The sequence below is a fragment of the Heliconius melpomene genome, chromosome 16, assembly GCF_056956725.1.
Source record: "Heliconius melpomene rosina isolate 202511_hmr_F chromosome 16, ASM5695672v1, whole genome shotgun sequence".
Classification (NCBI taxonomy): Eukaryota; Metazoa; Arthropoda; class Insecta; order Lepidoptera; family Nymphalidae; genus Heliconius; species Heliconius melpomene.
The window spans coordinates 5,516,247-5,536,011 of NC_140404.1; the positions used below are offsets into that span (position 1 = coordinate 5,516,247).

Here is a 19,765-nt window from a genome sequence, read left to right on the forward strand (position 1 = left end):
TTTCTTGATAGAGTGACAGACATAACAGGAAACTGACGATAAATATATATATATATATATATATATATATATATATATATATATATATATATATATGACGTTCAATTAAAATTAGATTTAGTGAATAACATTAGTATAAAGATACAGCTTCCCGCGTTCAAAGATTTGTACGAGCCAAACTGTATATCATAACGTCAAAACTATATATAAATGTCAGTTAGATATATTATTCGAAGTAAATTATAAAAGGCAGGCTGTGGGTTCGATTTCTATTCGATTATGGAGCGAAACACGGTGTTAGGTTACGCAACACGAATTATCTCTAGAATTTGTAATGTCAATAGTGATATATTGATTTTATTAATGTTATCAATGTTTTACACATCCAAATGAATCAAAATACTTTTTTTTCGATTTGCAAAGTTTGTTGTTATAAAACGTCACCCAAAATGAGCTTGCTTAACGCATCTCTCTATTGAAAACTGAAAATAATTTCATAAATATATTTAATAAATTTTCGTATAGTTTAAGCGGGCGTAGCCGCGTTCGGGTCCACTAGTAAATTTATATTTCTAACGCTAAAAAAGTTATCTAGTTTTGTCCAGGTGTAAATTTTAAAAGTGAAGGATTTGTTTGTACACTTTTTTTTAAAAGAACTGTAAAAACATTGATAGCCACTCGATATTTGCGACGGTTTTGCATCCGATGCAACGAATTCAGAACAGAACGGACGGATTCCTGCCTGTATTTGTTTAACGAAAAACATCAAATATTCTTGTATACCTTCACGCAATCTGCATTATGTTGTGTAAATCTAATATCTTTATCTAAATCTGTACTTATAATAAAATTGTTACGATTGGTGTGTTCAAATTTTTTGTCTGTTTGTCCGAGCGCTTGTTCACACTAATGTCAGAAACAGCTTAACCAATTTAATTGTAGTTTTCACTACTGAATTTTGGCAAGCTTCTCTTAACATCTATTTAATTCGCTTAAAAATAAAAAAAATGTACAACTAAATTGTAGAATGTAGAATAACATTATTAAGGTTATTTTGAAATCCTTAGTTAAACTATTTAATAGATACAGTGTGTATTTTAGAAAAATCGCAGAAAAAATAACGGAATTAGAACTCTTTGTGTCGTATCACTCTCTTGTGACACTTACACACCGCTATTGCACTCTCTATAGTACTTTAGTGCTGTGATCGGAGTGAGCCCGCTCCCTGTGTAAGTATTTAAAATAAGTATTTTGTCTTCTCGGGCTTCACTTCTTACAACTTATCCATGCTGTTAGCATATGCGGCAAAACGCTTTGATAGTTTCCTAGAAGCGCAGGTTTGAGTCCCTTTATTTTTAATTTTTATACGTTTTATTTGTAGACAAATTTTACGTTGTACAAGTTTGATATATGGAAAAATTGCAAAATCTTGTAAAAGTATGAAATATATGAGGATCTGTGGACTATGCATGTGCATTAATGCAGTTATTTAAAAGGAAAAACTAGCAATAAATTTGTAATTTTAAAATTTATGTAAAATTCTAAAGTTTAACCTAATTTTTCAACATTTTTCAACACACATCAGTCACAGTTACTACAATAAAATTAGCATTTACACTACATACATAGATTATAACAGGTTTTTCCTTAGTCACACCACGTATGAATCATTACCTTTCTTTACATCATCCACGTAGGTACGTATTTACATATACAAAAATTATATAAATATAAAATACAATTTAAATTGTACGTAGGTACTTACGTATTGCATCTACGTCAATAAATATATTAATTTTACTGCAATATCGTATTGTTGTATTGCATAATTATACAAGTAATTAATAATGAACTAATTAATGGATATTGACTATTATATACATTCGATGCTCATGTTTGCAGAAGGCTAACTTAACGACAGTATATATGTATGTAGGTAGTTATATTATCACTAGAATAATAATCATAATAATCACAAATTTCCTTAAAATCATGCTGTGAAATTTCGTTAACTTAAAGTCAAATTTGAATTATGCTATTTTTGAGGGTTCCGGAGGGATCTCTTCGTTGTTCGTTTGTCTGTCTGTCACAAAACACTTTTCCTCATATTTAGGTCTACAGTTCCTAAGCTAAGTCAACGCAATCAAATGAAACGAGCGTTTATGCTTACTTTTTTGGCGAATTTTAAGTGAAATTCGCGGCATAATCAACCCTATAGGGTGATTTCTGTTGTCCTAATATGAAGAAATTTAGCAAGATGTGAGAATTTACAGAAAAAAAAATTTGGAAAGGAACAAAATTCTACTATAAAATTGTTAATTTATTATTAGTGTGTACTACCAATCGCACTACCATAGCATTTAGTTTGTTTTAGTGTTTTGAAATTACCGAGAGAAAAGTAAGTAAAATTATTATAGACACATATACGAGCTACTCATACCTAGCTTTAGTTAGTAATTTTACAGTAATAATATTCAAAGGCAGTGTATACATATAATAAAAAGGAACCCGACCTTTATGAATCATTATTTTTGTACTTCGAACGCCGGACTTCCGCAAGTCGTTACGTCTACGCATACTGCGGTTTTTAACTACGCTACATAAACAACTATAACAGTAAATTATCAAGTTATTGCCGTAATAAGCGTTATTTGTTTAATAAATGACTTATATTAAGAAATATTAATATTATGTTGTCATTACGGTTCGTTCGTTGTGTACACGATGGTCGCGGGTTCGATTTTTTTATTCTGAAGAGGATTTCATTTGATTAGCTAACGTATATTGAATGATTTATTTTTTGCGTAAAAGATAACCATACTAAAATAATGAATTATTACTTGATAACTACACAAAAAAGTTTAAGCGGGCGAAGTCATGAGCGGTCTCATAGCAGTAGTAAAAATAAATAGAAATAAAAATAGGTATTGTATATATATGTAAATATTATGAATGTCGAAAGCCAAAGCTACAGAGAAAATATTTTAATTAATATGTATAGAACATATTATTATGATATGTATGGAATTAAGTTTCTAAACATGTCGCGTCTCGGACGGCTTATCTATCTATTGTTGTTTTAACCGCCTTGTAAATATTCATTATTAGCTCAATAAAGTGCAAAAAAATAAAAGCTTATTATTTGTTTATTTAGTTTCATCCTGTATCCCGCACATAATATATTTTTTTATTATAACAAAATAATTAAATTATTATTATTGATAGAATTTTTTTCTGTACCTAGTACTATTGAGATGATACGTTCAGCCTCTTGACATTTTAGGCAAAAAATGGCAGGTAGTAGAATTCTGTATACGACAACCAATCGGTCGAATAGAATCATTTTTTGTAATTCTTTCTTTTGTTACATGCATGTTGTAAAATACATATATAGCATAATATTTAAAGTATGTGGCCTTTATAAAAGTTATAACTCGAAGTTAAAATTAAAAAGATAAAAAAAAAATTAAACTCAAACTTTGAATTTAACGCAACTTTAATCTACCGCCTTATAAAATGTAAGAAAAATTACATCATGAAATGTATATAACAGTAATATAACTCTAAATATATATAAAGCAATTAGAAATACACTTATATTACACATTTTTTATATGTTATCGTAAGTCCTTATATAAATAGAAGATAATTTATCTGCTCGCTAATGTAAGCAATTTTAAATCGATCGAGTAATAATTATGACAATATATATTTGCGTTTGGTAGGTAGAGGGAACCTGGGAACCTAATGTTAAGACACTCCATTCCTAATTTTGTTAATATTTGCGTAAATTAGTTTAAAACTTACCAAATGCTAATTAAAATCAAAGAATCCAATGTTTACGTCGCCACCTGAGTCCAATATCGTTTAAATTCTTTTACAACACTTATCAACACGTAGTATAAAGTAGTCACAACAATTAATCGAAGCGTATATTTTAATGTTTCAGTCATCACATATATTTAAAAAAAACACTAGTTAAAAGTCAAAAAAAATTCGCGCCAAATTTCTGCACTAGCTATTTATTATATACGTGCATCGCCATCGGTGGTTTAAACTATACTAGTTCTGTCAATACAAAACATACTGGGTGACAGTATTGCGCATACGCATTCTACGAGACGAGAGAGCGGGACGGATGACTCACTGCTTCAATGCCATTCATTCATAATTTATGTTTCAATGTAATATAGACTTTATTTTTAATAAGTTAAGTTCTACATTACATTGATGTATAGTAATATTTTTTTTTAATTTTAAACGATTTTAAGCCTTATTATAAAGAAATTGCGGTTTGCGGATAATAAAAGAGAAATACCTGATTTCCAAGCCGGCCTTTACAATGACTGTTCTGCATGACCACTTATGCATGCAAATGGTAGACGTTCAACCATATTGTGACCATTTTAAATGTTCAATAGTTACTGAGGAATACAGAAATTGCAATATTAATAACAAACACATTTTAGTTTATATTCTTATATTATTTATTTTAGTAATTACGCATTATTATTAATTAAATATATTTTTTATTATTTATCTTATTTAAACAATACAGATCCGAGGTCTTTAACTTTTTTGTGTTTTTTTTCTAAATGATCACTCGCGTATGTAAGAAAAAAAAACTGATATGATCAATATTTTTCTTATTTGCGATACCTACGCTAACGATAAAGAACAACTCATTATACAAATAGTATAACTGTAAAATTTTTAAAAAATATATAAAATGCATTTAAATGTACGTAGATATAAAAAGCTCGAAATGGTAAAATATATTATAATCTTATTATAATATATTTAGTTTTTTATAAATATATTTATTTATTATCAGATTTAAATTTCTAATTATTTATTAAAGAAAACAAAATTATTATTATTGAAAGATGATAAAATAAGCTGATATTACAAGAAAATATATCAAAGACTACGTAAAAGAACAAGGTCTAAGGATTCAAGTTGCCTTTGTAATGAGATAGTTCACGTAGCCCCAAAAAATCTGATATACATTAGAAGTAACAAAAACACTTTGCAAGTTGTTTGGAGTTTTCCTGAACTCACGTCGTAAATCTACGCATTGAGGTGAGACGTGATAGTGATATATACTGGTGAGAATGCAAGCTAAATAATGTCTTGTTTTCCCACTTTTGACGGCCCCCTAACTGTTTCGATATGGGGGGGAAACGTAAATGAAATTGTTTTGTTTATTTCTATAGGGAAGATTGTTTTTCAGGATTCGTCAAACGTCTTATAGAAAATTTGTTCTTTGGCGTACGTCTGCGTATACTTATTTTCTGACTTTCACACAGCCAGTTTCTTATAATAAAAATATGTTAAATATGACGCAAGGCTTGGCTCAGGGGCACGAGAGTGCGACTGTAAAGGCAATAGGTTGTGAATTCGATACTCACTCGAGGAAATAAAATATTTAACATTGTCATTTTCTTCGCTCCGGTAATGAGGTAAATGGCGCTGCGTTTAGTTCCGCCATTCAACACGCATTGCCTCCAGAATTTATCGGAAAGTAGAGTATAGAAAGACTGTAATTTCCACTGACCAAAGATAATAACAATATTTCTTAGTTATTATCTTTGGAGAGCAGAAATTTGTAAGAATATCCTTACAGAGATGCTAACAATATAAATAAGTTGTAGCAAGCGTATAAGAATTTCGACGTAGCTTGATGAGAACGTATGGCATAGCCGTCAGAGCGCTTTGCTGGTTTCCAAGAGGCGCAGGTTCAAATCTCGCTACGTTGAAGTTTTTATACGTTTTCTAAAAAGTAAAACGAGTATTATTTTAGAAATATAAGTGCAACTATCTTCTAACGCAATAACTATTAATTTTGAATTTAGTACGAAATTATAAATTATTAATTAGCTTAGTTACAAGAACCATTTATATCTAATATTTTATAGAAGCTAACAATTTATTACCAAAATCATTATAAATTATAGATACTTAAAATACCATTTAGAACCAGTGGCCTAATGTCTCGAATTTAATTACAGTAATTAATTAAAATATAAAGTTTTAATTAGTTACCCTGAAATAATAATTATGAGTGGAATTTAGTTAGTAATATTCATTAATTTAGATTATTATTGTCTACCTTTGTGTAATATTATCGTATATAGTATATAATTAGGGCCACTAGCTTCATTATTGTAGGAATAGTGGTCAATATATATAAAGAGGACATTGTGCTGACAATGGTGTGACTGTAACGCGAGAATTGTGGGTTCGATCCCCTCTTGACGGAATGAATTAGTATTTATGAATATTTTCATCCCTTCGCTCTGGCACTAAGGCAAAAAGCTTGGCCTTGAGTTACGCCACAACAAGCAATGCCTCGAAATATTCGGAGGAAAGTGGGGAACGGAGTGTTTAATACTAGGTTCCTTCTACCTACCCCGCTGAAGCGTGAAATACAGCATGAAGCTCAGGGCAATAGGAATGACAACTGGATCGCATAGTGAATTATTCTTAATGCCTCTGCAAAACTAAAAAAAAATAGAAAGAAAATAATTATAATTTGACGTTACATTTACCTCTATGATATATCTTCACTGTGTAATGTTTGTGTTTACGAGTAAAAGGGCTAAGTTTAACATTTTGCTAAATTTATACTTTTATAAAACATGAAACTTTTATAATTTTTTAAAAGAAAAGATAACTTTGTAAATTACGCTTCTAAGTTTAGTAATGCGGTCTGAAATCTTTAACTTTTGTTCTAGCTTAATCTATATATATAAAATCGAAAGGTCACTCACTCATCACGAAATCTCAGAAACTACATGTGCTAGAAATATCAAATTTTGCATAGGAGTTATTTATAGAACGTAGGTGCTCGTTAAGACGGGAATTTGCAATATTCCACTTTTAAGGGGTTGTTTGTGGGGTTGAAAGTTTGTATGAAACTTCGTAACTACAAATGCTAGGAGTCTCAAATATTGCATGGACGTCACTTATAGGACGTAGGTACTCATGGAGACAGAAATTAATAAAAAAGTGGTTCACGCGGGCGAAGCCGCGGGCGGGCCGCTAGTTAAATATAAAATTGTAATGATATTTGTTTTAGTTATTATGTGTGCTAAAACTTTATTATTTCACAGGCACTACTACATGTGGCTGTAAAACTCAGTAGATTTAAGCAAATCTACTAAAATTTTAACTCGAATAGTATGGTGAGAACTCTAAAATTTTTAGTAACAATATTGGTATTTGTTGGCTATACACCGTTTAAAATTTCGTGTTAACCAATGGAGGCCATGAGCCTCCTGGGAGAAAATCTGTAAATGCGCCCAATCTTATTGCCTTGGCCTTTATAAAGGCCTTATTTATTTATTATAGTTTTTTTTAAATAAATTCAATACATTTTAATAAAAAAAAATAATATAATATCAATATTTTAAATAACCACAACTACATCCCTTGGCAGTTTGATGAATAATTTTATATGTATTTCCGCAAATATAATACCTATGTATTTAAAAATTTGCTTTCCCAGATCTATAGGAGATGTCCTTTACAAGAGCATGAGGCAAAAATAAATATTTTTCTCAATTTTAAGTCACTTTTTACTATTTAAGAAATTATATTTATTATTGTCAACATTCACAACAAACATAATTTATTATCGACATAAAAAACAAATAAACTTTATACGTATATAGCTGTCCGCGTTGTTTTAAACAAGAAACACCTGGTCCACAGTTATTTTATCTGCATAGATCTACGAAATTATATTAAAATTTTCCTTTACGATCCTAGGAGACGTCTAGATACTATAAAATTTGAATATTGTGAAACTTCAAATTATTTAAATAGATAGGATATGTTGGTACCCTCTGAGAATAAGCTATAAAGTTGATAGAAGAATTAAAATTTTGACAACTAATAATATGCCATGCCTGTATTAAACTGGAGGGTTGTGAAGCCCATCAGAGAGCAAATATATCGTCGCTTTAACAAATATTCTACTAATAATCACAGAATAATGAGAAAGAACTATGTTAAAAAAGAAAAAGGAGAAAAGAAGCTCACAATATATATCAAAACTTTAAGGACGTTTGTTAGTGAGAAGCATATCAAAGGAATTTAAAGCGAATTGTTAGCCATATACTCGTATGAATTTAAATTATAAAGTTGTAAAGAGAATTGGAAACGCTTTTGGGACATATTCGACTGCACAGAACGGTCGTGAGTTAAATTTCGCTCTAGGGACTGTTATCGTTGTTTACAAGAATAGCTCATACAGTGCCACTTGTAAATATAAAATATACATCCATTTGTCTAACATAATCTAGGAAACATAGATTTTTAATATTATAAAGGCATTAACCTAATATTAATATCACTATCATCATCATCATCATCATCATCCTGTCCTCGTCCACTGCTGGACATAGGCTCTAGCAACGGTCGCTTGTAACTAAATAACTAGTATACTGCACCACGGTTAATTTTAAATAATATTATTTTGAAAATTATATTTTTTATATTGTAAGAAGAAATGGAGAACTATAAATGCGATAGTTATGAATTCAATCTCCAATCGGGAGTACGAATTATTTCCATTTCTTCGCTGCCGCCACTTAACATGCATTGTCTTGGATTCTGGCGAAAAGCGGAGAACAAAGTGTACATACATTAAGTTTTCTTTGCCTAGTTTGCTATGTTCAGGATAAGCCTTCAAGTTATGTAAAAAAATTAAGAAAAATTAACAAGTCAAAGCTATAATTGCCATATATAACTTAAGATACAAGCTATCCTACCATAAACCAAGTTTAACTTTAAATCATATGTATATTCCCTATTATAGATCACGTATAAGATAGTTTATTTTTCAGTAACAATAAACTTTATATCCAGACAGGAATTTACATATTTATACATATATAAACTTTACGATCGTTGCGGTTAGATGATAAGAATACAGTTTAATATTCTTTTAAATTATATACTTAGCGAAAAATCTATAAATAAAGATCATAAGGTAAATCTGACTTTAGTAATACATATCTACTATAATTGGTCCAAAAGTGAGAAAACCTTTTAAATTATAACTATTTTCACTAGAAACGTCGAACTTTCTCTATTCGGTGAAAATAGTTCCTAGTTTTATTAAAAAAAAATTAAATCACGAAAACGATACTTCTTATTATAATTAAGTACTGTTTGAGAAAGTTTCTTTTATCTGAGAGCAAAAAGTTTTGCTTCTGAAAAAAATATAGAATGGAGTGATTTATCTATAATTTCTCCATGTTTTTGCGGTAAAAAGTATGTACGTGATTACAAAAAAAGGTAATTAATCTTACTACGCTTAACAGTGCGTAAATAGTGCACGTTTGAATTGAAAATAATATAACACGGTTACATACGTGTGTACAGTATAATTGTATCACGCGTCGCTTCACGCTCTATCCCGCAAATAGGAGTGTAGGCTGAGAGAACCTCGTGTTAAGAGTGCAGTGTATTCTTAGTTTGCCACTACCAAAATTTAAAATATCTGTAAAAAGAATTCTAACTTCTTCTTCTTCTTCCTCCTGGCATTAATCCCGGCTATTGCCAGGGTCTGCCCTCCTACTCAACCTACTCCACTTTGCACGGTCTTTTGCGTCCTCGGTGGTTAGACCATTGGCTCTCATGTCCTGCATCACGACATCCAGCCAGCGCTTCCTTGGGCGTCCAGGAGGTCTCACTCCAGGAACTGATATAGCAAGGCACTTGCATCCGACATAGTTCTTAGGCCGGCGCGTAACGTGGCCAAACCATCTCAGACGACGCTCTTGGAGCTTATCCGCTACGTCACGGACCCCAAGACTACCTCGAATGAATGTGTTGCGTATGCGGTCAGACCGCGTTACGCCGCACATCCACCTCAGCATCTTCATTTCCGTGACGTGAAGCTCCTGAGTGTGCCGAGATAGTGCCGGCCAACATTCGCTGCCGTATAAAAGAACCGGTCGGATGATGCTCTTGTATATCAGCCCCTTGAGCTTGGGCGGTATTCTGCGGTCGCAGACCACACCAGTGACCTCCCGCCATTTGGCCCAGGCAGCGCTTATCCGCCCTTGGACATCGTGATCGATGCCTCCAGACTCGTGCATAACGGATCCAAGGTACCTGAACTTCTCCGACTTAACGGCTGGCTCAGGACCTATAAGGATGGTGCTCGAGTCCCGGCTCCCGCAGGCCATGTAGAGTACGTCTTCGACACATTTACTTTAAGACCGCCGTTCTCAAGCGTACCCTTCCAGAGGTTCACTTTACGCTCCAGCGTCAGTCGGTTCTCGGCAATGAGTGCTATGTCGTCGGCATACATCATCAGCCATGGAGGCTGGTCCTGGATGTGAGCCGAGACAGTATCGAGCACTACATTGAATAAGAACGGACTAAGAGCCGAGCCCTGGTGAACCCCCACTGTGATCGGGAAGGGTCTAGTGTCGCCAACAGCAGTCCTAACCATAGAAGCGGAATCGTGGTACATGTCTCTGATAATCTCAATATAGACCTCAGGGATCCCTTTGGATCGCAATGCCCACCAGATACACTGACGAGGCACACAGTCAAAGGCCTTCTGCAGATCTAAAAAGGCCACATGCAGAGCTCTCCTTTTTTCCCTGTATGCCTCCATCAAAGTTCTGAGGGCGAAAATGGCGTCCATGGTGCCCGATCCTGGCTGAAATCCATATTGAGACTCAGAGATAGTACACTCTCGGCGGAGCCTGAGGTCGATCATGCGCTCGAAGAGCTTCATGGTATGACTCATAAGCTTAATGCCCCTATAACTACCACAATCTTGAACACTGCCCCTTCCTTTGTAAATAGGGGTAATGAAGGTAAGCCGCCACTGATGCGGCATCATACCAGTGTTCAAGATATGGTTAAAAAGGTCAGTAAGCATGAGCACACCAAGAGAGCCCAACGATTTCCACGCTTCGATCGGAATGTCGTCAGGTCCCACCGCTTTTCCGTTCTTCATGCGTCGAAGGCAATTACGTGTTTCGTCAAGGGTTATCGGGGCAATAAGTCCGAGGTTAGGCGGTGGGTCGTGATGAAGACTGCATGGGTGCTGAGTATTCAGCAACTCCTGGAAGTAGCTTCTCCACCTCTCCTTCACAGAGGCATGACTACAGAGCAGCGTGCCCTGGGAATCTTTGACGCAAAGACATTTTGCGATATCTTGCGTCACTTTATCCCGGGAACGTGCCAGTTTGTAAATGAGCTTCTGCCCCTCCACAGTTTCAAGTTTATCATACAATGGTGACAAACTCTCACTGCGGGCTCTGGCTACAGCTCTTTTACAGGCACGTTTAGCTACTGTGTACTCCAGTCTGTCTTCAGGATAGTTGGATTCCTGCCACTTCTTAAAGGCAGCCTTCTTTTCACGAGTTACCTCCTGCACCTCGTCATTCCACCACCATGTCTCCTTGTCGATGACACGTCCTCCCCTAGAAAGGCCAAGAAGTCGCCTGCCCGCCGCAATAATTGCCGACTGAGCCCGATCCCAAGCATCCTGAGCAGTCTCGGTGTTAGTCGAAATATCGTGACTTTTCACCTCTGCCAGGAAGTCGGTCTGCATCGGTCCATTCAGCAACCACCACTTGATCCGAGGCCTACGTTTCTCGGCTACTTTCTTCTTCGGAGTGACGTTAAAGTCCATGACAAGAAGACGATGTTGGGCCGTTAGGCTTTCGCCTGGAATGACCTTACAGTTAGTTACCCTGCCCATATGACACCGTCTGGTCAATAAGTAGTCTATTTGAGTTGAGTGGGACCCGCTCTTATACGTGATAAGGTGCTGAGAATTCTTTTGGAAGAACGTATTCACGACGGCCAGATCAGACGCAATACAGGTTCTCAGAATGTTTTCTCCCTCTGCATTGCGAAGACCGTGCCCAAAACCCCCGTGAACACGTTCATACGGCTCAGCAGCCTTACCGACGTGCCCGTTCAAATCCCCCCCAACTAAGACCACTTCGGTAGACGACACAGCAAGTAGCACCCCTTCATACTGCTCCCAGAATGTCTCCTTTTCGGCCGCGCTACATCCCGCCTGGGGAGCATAGGCACTGATTAAGTTTGTGATAACGCCCTCAATCAGTACCCTCACTCGCATCAAGCGGTCGGAGCGACGGTCAACTTCAAGGAGCCCATTCTGAACCTCTTCAGAAAGCACTACCGCTACACCGTTTCTACCCGAAGGTGACCCAGTGTATATAAGCCGGTAACCCTGTCCGATGTTACGGGACTTATTGCCCTTCCAGCGAGTTTCCTGGAGGAAAGCACACTGGACCCGACGTCTCATGAGTACATCTGCGAGTTCCCTGCATCGTCCGGTTAGAGAGCCAATATTCCACGTTGCAAAGCGGAGTTTTCGTTTGGGTACTTGCGTCTTTAACCGTGCCCGTACTTGGCACGGTAGCCCTTGCCCACTTGTCGCAGGTGTAGGGCGATGTGCCTGCGCGTCGTTATGCGGCGACGCCCTAGCCGTACCCAGTCTGTTGTTGGTTTGTGGTTTTCCTGGAGCGACTGCCGTCTGACCTCCAAAAACCCCTTTGTGGGGAAAAACCGAGGGAAGAGGAAAATAGAGGGGGGTAGGATAGGTAAAGGAGGGAGCTGGAGAAAGGAGGAGGAGAGGGGGGGGGGACACCATTCTTACGGACTGGATGAGGATATGAGAGTGGCGGCTCGAGGATCCGGGGTCGCGTACCCGTATGCCCATAAACCAATATCGGACAGGTATTAGTCTGGACACCCTCTGGTAAAAAGAATTCTAACAAGTAAAGCTTATTACACTGTTCAAGAATATTTAGAGGATAAACTTGTATGGAATTAATGTCTATTGAATGTAATGCAGGATAGCTGCCAGCAAATGTAATAGATTGTACCATTGATTTTGAAAAGAGCAACTGTTGAGTTTCTTGCCGGCTCTTCTCAACAGAACTGCCTTCCGAACCGGTGGTAGCTTTTTGTTCATATGTTCATTCGACGATTCAAAAGTGCTTATAATAAGTTTATTTGAATAAAGAATATTTTGAATTTGAATTTGAATTTGAATTTAAGACACATTTTCCGTATAAAATATTTTTCACAATGTATCCCACATTTGGCAGGTTAGACAAAGAGAGGAGAGAGAGGAGTGGAATATCTTTCCGCCGCGGTTTGCCTCGATACCAGAGCGAAGAAATGGAAATATAAACGTAAACGTAAATAAATATTTCACTTCCTCGAGTGGGGATCGAACCTATAACCGTCGCGACGGCTTCATTATTATTATTACAATATTAAATCCCTATAATATCGCACAATCTCGACCGGTGTAGTGTCACATCACCTTGACATGAAGTGTTACCCGCTATTTGTTTATCCGTCCCCTCGCTCCCTAATAAGGATGTTGAACGTTCCCGCGGTCTCCATCATAACTTCTCTATTAAATCGTTGTATAAATGGCGGTTATAGTATTGCTACACTAGTGGTTGGCCCGCAGGTTTGCCCGCATATCTTGGCCATTGGAAATATGAATTATGATATTCTTTGTAATATTTTAATAATCGTTTTTTTTTTAAGTATAATTTTTAAGTGGTAAGATTGAAGAGAAGAGGTGTAATATATGTATAACATTTGGTGTATTGAAATTGATTGCAATTTTTTTATATTATTTAAGATTTTTTATTATTATGGCTTTCTTTTCTAAGTTACGAAATGTTTTGTCATTTTTATATAATACTAAATATATCGAGGTGAAGAAGATATTCTAAGAGATTCTATATAAAGATGATATTTTTAAATGTCGTTCGTTTTAAATTTACAACTATAGACCAGAGTCCAGTCGTAGCGAGGGACATAACCAGTAAAGGTGACTGTGACTTTAACATCCTCACACTACACTCCCAATATATTTATGACAACTTAGTATATGTGCATAAAAATATTAATAAATTTAATAAAAACAGTGCTCTCCATCAACATAATGTAAGAAATAAAAATAAGCTTACTGTGCCCTTCTCTAGGCTCCATAAAGTGTCTCACTCATTCGTAGGTCAAAGTATACACTTTTATAACAAACTTCCAAACGACATGGTTAATTTATCACTGAACAAATTTAAAAAAGTGGTAAAGCACAGGCTCTGCCAAAAAGCATATTACTCTGTTAAAGATTATGTTCGCGATAAAGATGTTTGGAAATGAGTTTTTTGGTTTTTTTTTGGCTTTACACATTTTTTTTTGGTTATTTTGTTTTGCATTTTTTTTCTACTTTTATGACATGTCCAAGTGAATGTTAAGCATTTTTATGGAATAAAGATATTTTGACTTTGACTTTGACTTTGTGAACACACCAGACTTTTGGTTCGATTTTCACTTTAAAAATTAAAATTAATTTTATTTCTCCGCTCTGGTGTAGAGCCAAAGCCCGGCGTTGAGTTGCACCACTTGACACTCAATGCCACCAGAATTCGGCGAAATATGAAATCGAATCTACAATACTAACTTCTGCCATCCCTGCCGTGTTCAGAATACAGCATGATGAATAGATGGAAACTTTATAGAATGGAATTTGAACCCAAAACAATCTGTACACGAATTACGTCTGTCTACAATGTACATGCTGATAACATCAAATATTAAAATAAAATACAGCTTTAAAAACTGCGATAACTTAGCCTGAATGATGTGAAAAATATATAAAGTTGAAATTTATTTACCTTTACCAACATAGTTTTATGGTCGAAAAGTTTCAGTGAAAAGAATTAATATGAATATTTTATATTGTATATAAAATTCATGAAAATGTTTCATTTCAGTTTTTCGTAGCTTGGTACGGGAGTCACGTAGTAATACCCGCTACTATTACATCAAATATTTGACATTCAATTTTTTTGTAGGACGCCCTGCAGCACGATGGGCAGACGATTTAAAGAAGGTGGCTGGAAACGGTTGGATTTTTTTATATGGAAAAAGGACAAGGCGAACGAGCGTTCGGGTCACCTGATGGTGATCACCGCCGCCCACGACCCCGTGCAACACCAGAGGAGCTACAGGTGCGTTGCCGGCCTTTAAGGTGGAGATAGACGCGCTTTTTGAAAGGTACCCATATCGTACCAACATGGAAACACTGCAGCGGGTTTGATGCGAGAAGCCCAAGACCGGGATTGGTGCTTGAGGGAGGTCTATATTCAGCAGTGGACGGCGATAGGCTGATGATGATATATATATACATTTCACATTCGTTAGCGAGCGCGTATTTGAGAGAATTGAACTATTAACTATAATAACTAAAGTAAATCTCTCATAGTAATGGAGTACTCACTTGATCCCAGACGCAGACAGACTTGTCCTAACTACGTTGCAATATGACATAGGTACATTAAAAATACTGCATAAAACTGCAGTTTGACGACACATCTCAGTTTTAGTTTGTTTTAGAGTTTTTATTACTTTGTTTTATTTTAAATTTTACAACGAGTACAATGTAAGTATGTAATTTAAGTAATAGGGTGTTTCTAAAACAACACTTAAAAATATAACAATATTATGTTTCTTATGAGTATAATGTGAGGCGAGGCCATCGTCGCGCAGCGGTACAAGGGTGTGACTGTAACGCGACGGTTGTGGGTTCGATCTCCACTCGAGGATGTGAAATATTTATTTACGTTTATATTTCCATTTCTTCGCTCTTGTGCCCAGGCAAAGCGCGGCGTTGACTTTCGCCATTTGCCATTTGCATTTGCACAACAATGCCCCCAGAATTCGGCGGAAAGTTGGAAAAGGAAATGTCTTAACACTGGATCCCCAGGTTCCTTCTGCCTACCTTACAGTAAATAATTAAATTGTATTATAATTCTATTCCAAAAAAATTTAAAAGCGAATATAACGTTTCACTTAATTTGTATAAATACAAGAAAAGCAATAAACAAGCAAAAAATATAACTAAAATACATATTCCATGACAGTTACCATAATTTTCACAACTTGACGTATAAATGTCTTTAATATGCCTATAAAAATGCATAAGTGTGTATGTTTGTATAATAATACAATCTCAGGAAAGAGAAATATAAAATATAGGTACGACGTTGGGAACACATCAGCTCTGTACCGTTTTATGGTAATGTACTTGCAATAAATGTATCCATGTGGAAAGGTAATGCCTATGTTAATATGAAAATTTATATGTAGAAATTTGTATTTCTTATTTAATTTGTGTTTGTTTGTCACGTGTAACACGTGTGGCATGTGCATATTAATAATTAGTAAAACAAAAATGTAATAAAAAAAATCTATTTTGAAAGTTAAAAAATAAAAAAATATTTGTATTCACATGTTAATAACGTTCGTTATATTGGTTCATTTATAATTTCATTTGTTTTCATTTAATACAATGATTCATATAAGGTATTTATATGAATTATTATACTAATTATTACCATACGATAACCTGCTAATGGGCGTCGACGCAGCGTCTGACTGCAAACACGGCGGTTGTAGGTTCGATTCTCACTGGGTGGAAATTATAATATTTTTTAAATTCCTCTCACTGGTATAACAAGACAAAGCGAGCTTTCAAGCAAAAAATGCTTGTTATATTCTAATATAAGACGTCTAGGTCGTTTTATTATTTGTAGCTCCTACATAGACAAAATAATAATAAAAATATTCAATACAACTGTTATGTACGATACACGTTATCCAATAGACACCTGACGTGACGTTACGTGACGCCAATTTACTCGTCATTTTTATATATGATAGCGGACCCGGACGCGGCTAAGCCTGCTTGAAATATAAGAATATAATTTCTATAGAAATATAATTTCAATCTAGATGAAATGCTAAAAGTGACTATTATATTTATTTTCATAAGGATGAATATCAAAATGTCGCGGTAACGAACGCGGTCGCGTAGCGATGACGGTTGTTATTAACATGGCAGAATAAATTGCATGTCAAATTAGAAAGTATTTTAATTTATTAGTATATATGTGTAATATAATATTATATAGCCTATAGCACTTCTTAAGAATGCAGCTTTTATACAAAACAAAAACAAAGTAAATCGATCCAGTAGATCCAAAGATCTTAGCGTTCAAACAAACAAACAAACAAACAAACAAACAAACAAACAAACAAACAAACAAACAAACAAACAAACAAACAAACAAACAAACAAACTCTTCCGCTTTATTATATTACTAGTGGACCCGGACGCGGCTACGCCTGCTTCAACTATAAGAATATTTATTAAATATATTCATGAAATTATTTTCAATTCTAAATAGAATTAGTAAGAAAATATAAGCTCAAATAATCAAAAAGAATAATAAGTAGATACACATTATTAAAAAAAAAATATCTGAGTTATTGAAATGAACTAACAAAAGGATTAAAAGTAACTAAAGGATAGGTATTCCTAATATTAGAAAAAGTACCTAAAGTTTTCCGTACGTGCGTACATAGATATCAACTCTACGAAATAACTAAACATTTCTCTCTATTAAGTAGGATAATTTTAGCGGGCCATATCAAATAAAATAAGAAGAGAATCAAAGTGTATTTTAAATTAATTATAAACAACAAATAAAGTTCGAAAATGTATGAAAATTTATAAAACCGTCAACGTCATCTGCCCGTTCGCGTCGGTCATACTGTGCCGCCCGCTAGGTGGCTAGGTCATTTGGAATCAGTGACATCTCCTTAATTATTTATTAGTATGTTATACAGTAAACTATAATTTCAATCTAGATAAAATGCTAAAAGTGACTATTATATTTATTTTCATAAGGATGAATATCAAAACGTCGCGGTAGCGGTCGCGTAGCAACGACGGTTGTTATTAACATGGCAGAATAAATTGCATGTCAAATTAGAATGTACTTTAAAATATATTAGTATATATGTGTTATGTAATGTTATATAGCCTATAGCACTTCTGAAGAATGCAGCTTTCATACAAAACAAAAACAATGAAAATCGGACCAGTAGATCCAGAGATCTTAGCGTTCAAACAAACAAACAAACAAACAAACAAACAAACAAACAAACTCTTCCGCTTTATTATATTAGTATAGATAGTATATATAGTATAGACATAAAGAATTTTCTTATATTTCTTTTTATTTTTTCTTTTCACTATTCTTATTGTATCACAGCAATTCGATACGGTAATTGAATAATCAATAATATTTATTTTATTTATTAATTTTTATTTTACTGGTCAACTGGTGTTAAGTGGTGGAACTCAACGCCGCGCTTTGTCTCTTTACTCTTACGCACTCGAGGAAATGAAAATATTAAATATTTCATACCCCGAGTGGGAATCGAACCCAAAACCACGAGGCCACGACGGCCTCGATAGTCAAATTTAAAGCTATGCATTTAACTGCTTATTCCTATCTATCCAAAAGTTTATTATGCCAACCAAAATTGGTCTATATTAAGATAAGATTAATTAATATTTAGTTTGTTCAGACCAAAAAGCTCGTATTAATATAACGATACAAAAAATATTTTTATATAGTTACAATGATACGAACATAGCAAAAAATTGGTACAAATCTTCAGAAATACCATTAAAATGAAATGTGAAAGGCGATGCCCGTATCGACTCTACACTGGAAAAAAAATATTCAAGGGTCATGAGCATGGAGTTTCTACGAACTTTTCGGATCAAAAAGTTTTATTATATAATCTGTAAAATTTGTCTTTACATCTTTTCTATTCATTATCAAAAAAGTTCTAAGAAATAACGATTCAAAATATTTTGTTATCTATTTATATAAAATCGAAAGGTCACTCACTCATCACGAAATCTCAGAAACTACAAGTGCTAGGAATCTCAAATTTTGCATAGGAGTTACTTATAGGACGTAGGTGCTCGCTAAGACGGGAATTTTCAATATTCGACTTCTAAGGGGTTGTTTTTGGGGTCGAAAGTTTGTATGAAACTTCGTTACTACAAATGCTAGGAGTCTCAAATTTTGCATAGACGTCACTAGGACGTAGTCATGGAGACAGAAATTAATAATAACATAGTTGACGCGGGTGTAACCGCGAGCGGGCCGCTAGTTTATAATAAGCATATGTACATGTTATTTACTTTTATATTTTGCACTTGTTTATAATTATTTTTAAATTAAAATTCTAGCAAGCTGTTACATTATGTTTCTTATAGCTCTACCAGATATACCATATACCTGGGTAGGTTGAGAACCTAGTATCAACTTGTCAAGAAACTTTGCCGTGATTTGCCGTGATCACAGCTTCTAATTAAATTACTTCATTCCCCCGAGTGGAGCTTGAACCCAAAACCCATTGCATGTATAGGTTGCTATTACAGTTTAAGTCATTTTCTTTATTAATTTTCTGTGTTAGACAAGACATTATTAAATAATTTTGTATACCTCATCGTTCTTCTCAGCTATTATAATTAAATTAGAAGATATCACCAATAAAAATCATATTTCAAAATAATATAAAAAATAGGTCGCATTCAAAGAAATTTATTGGTGCGTTATGATTGAGGGGCATCGAATATATAGAGCTGTCAAAGAAAAATATTTGCGAACATGTTTGCTTTAATAAAAACATTGAGAATGGAATATTTTAAAATATTGTTATATGTTTTATAAATGCTTGTATTTTTTGAGTGATGGAATGGACGCTGTAGTTTATCCTCTAAGATAGGGAAATGAAAATAATTTAAATATAGTCATTTCCCTGAATAAGAATCGAACCCATAGCCATCGATTTTGCTATCAGA

At 34.5% G+C, this 19,765-nt stretch overlaps 1 protein-coding gene across 2 annotated transcripts in view; it reads right to left on the minus strand.

Annotated features, from left to right (window-relative positions):
• The window catches only part of LOC146530790 (G-protein coupled receptor moody-like), a 41,593-nt gene extending 37,523 nt beyond the window's left edge, over positions 1-4,070 (minus strand). For both annotated transcript variants that reach the window (XM_085199147.1, XM_085199148.1), the window contains exon 1: positions 3,808-4,070. The gene's annotated coding sequence lies outside the window, so the exon portion shown is untranslated. The remainder of the gene's footprint in view (positions 1-3,807) is intronic.
• Positions 4,071-19,765: the final 15,695 nt, after the last annotated feature.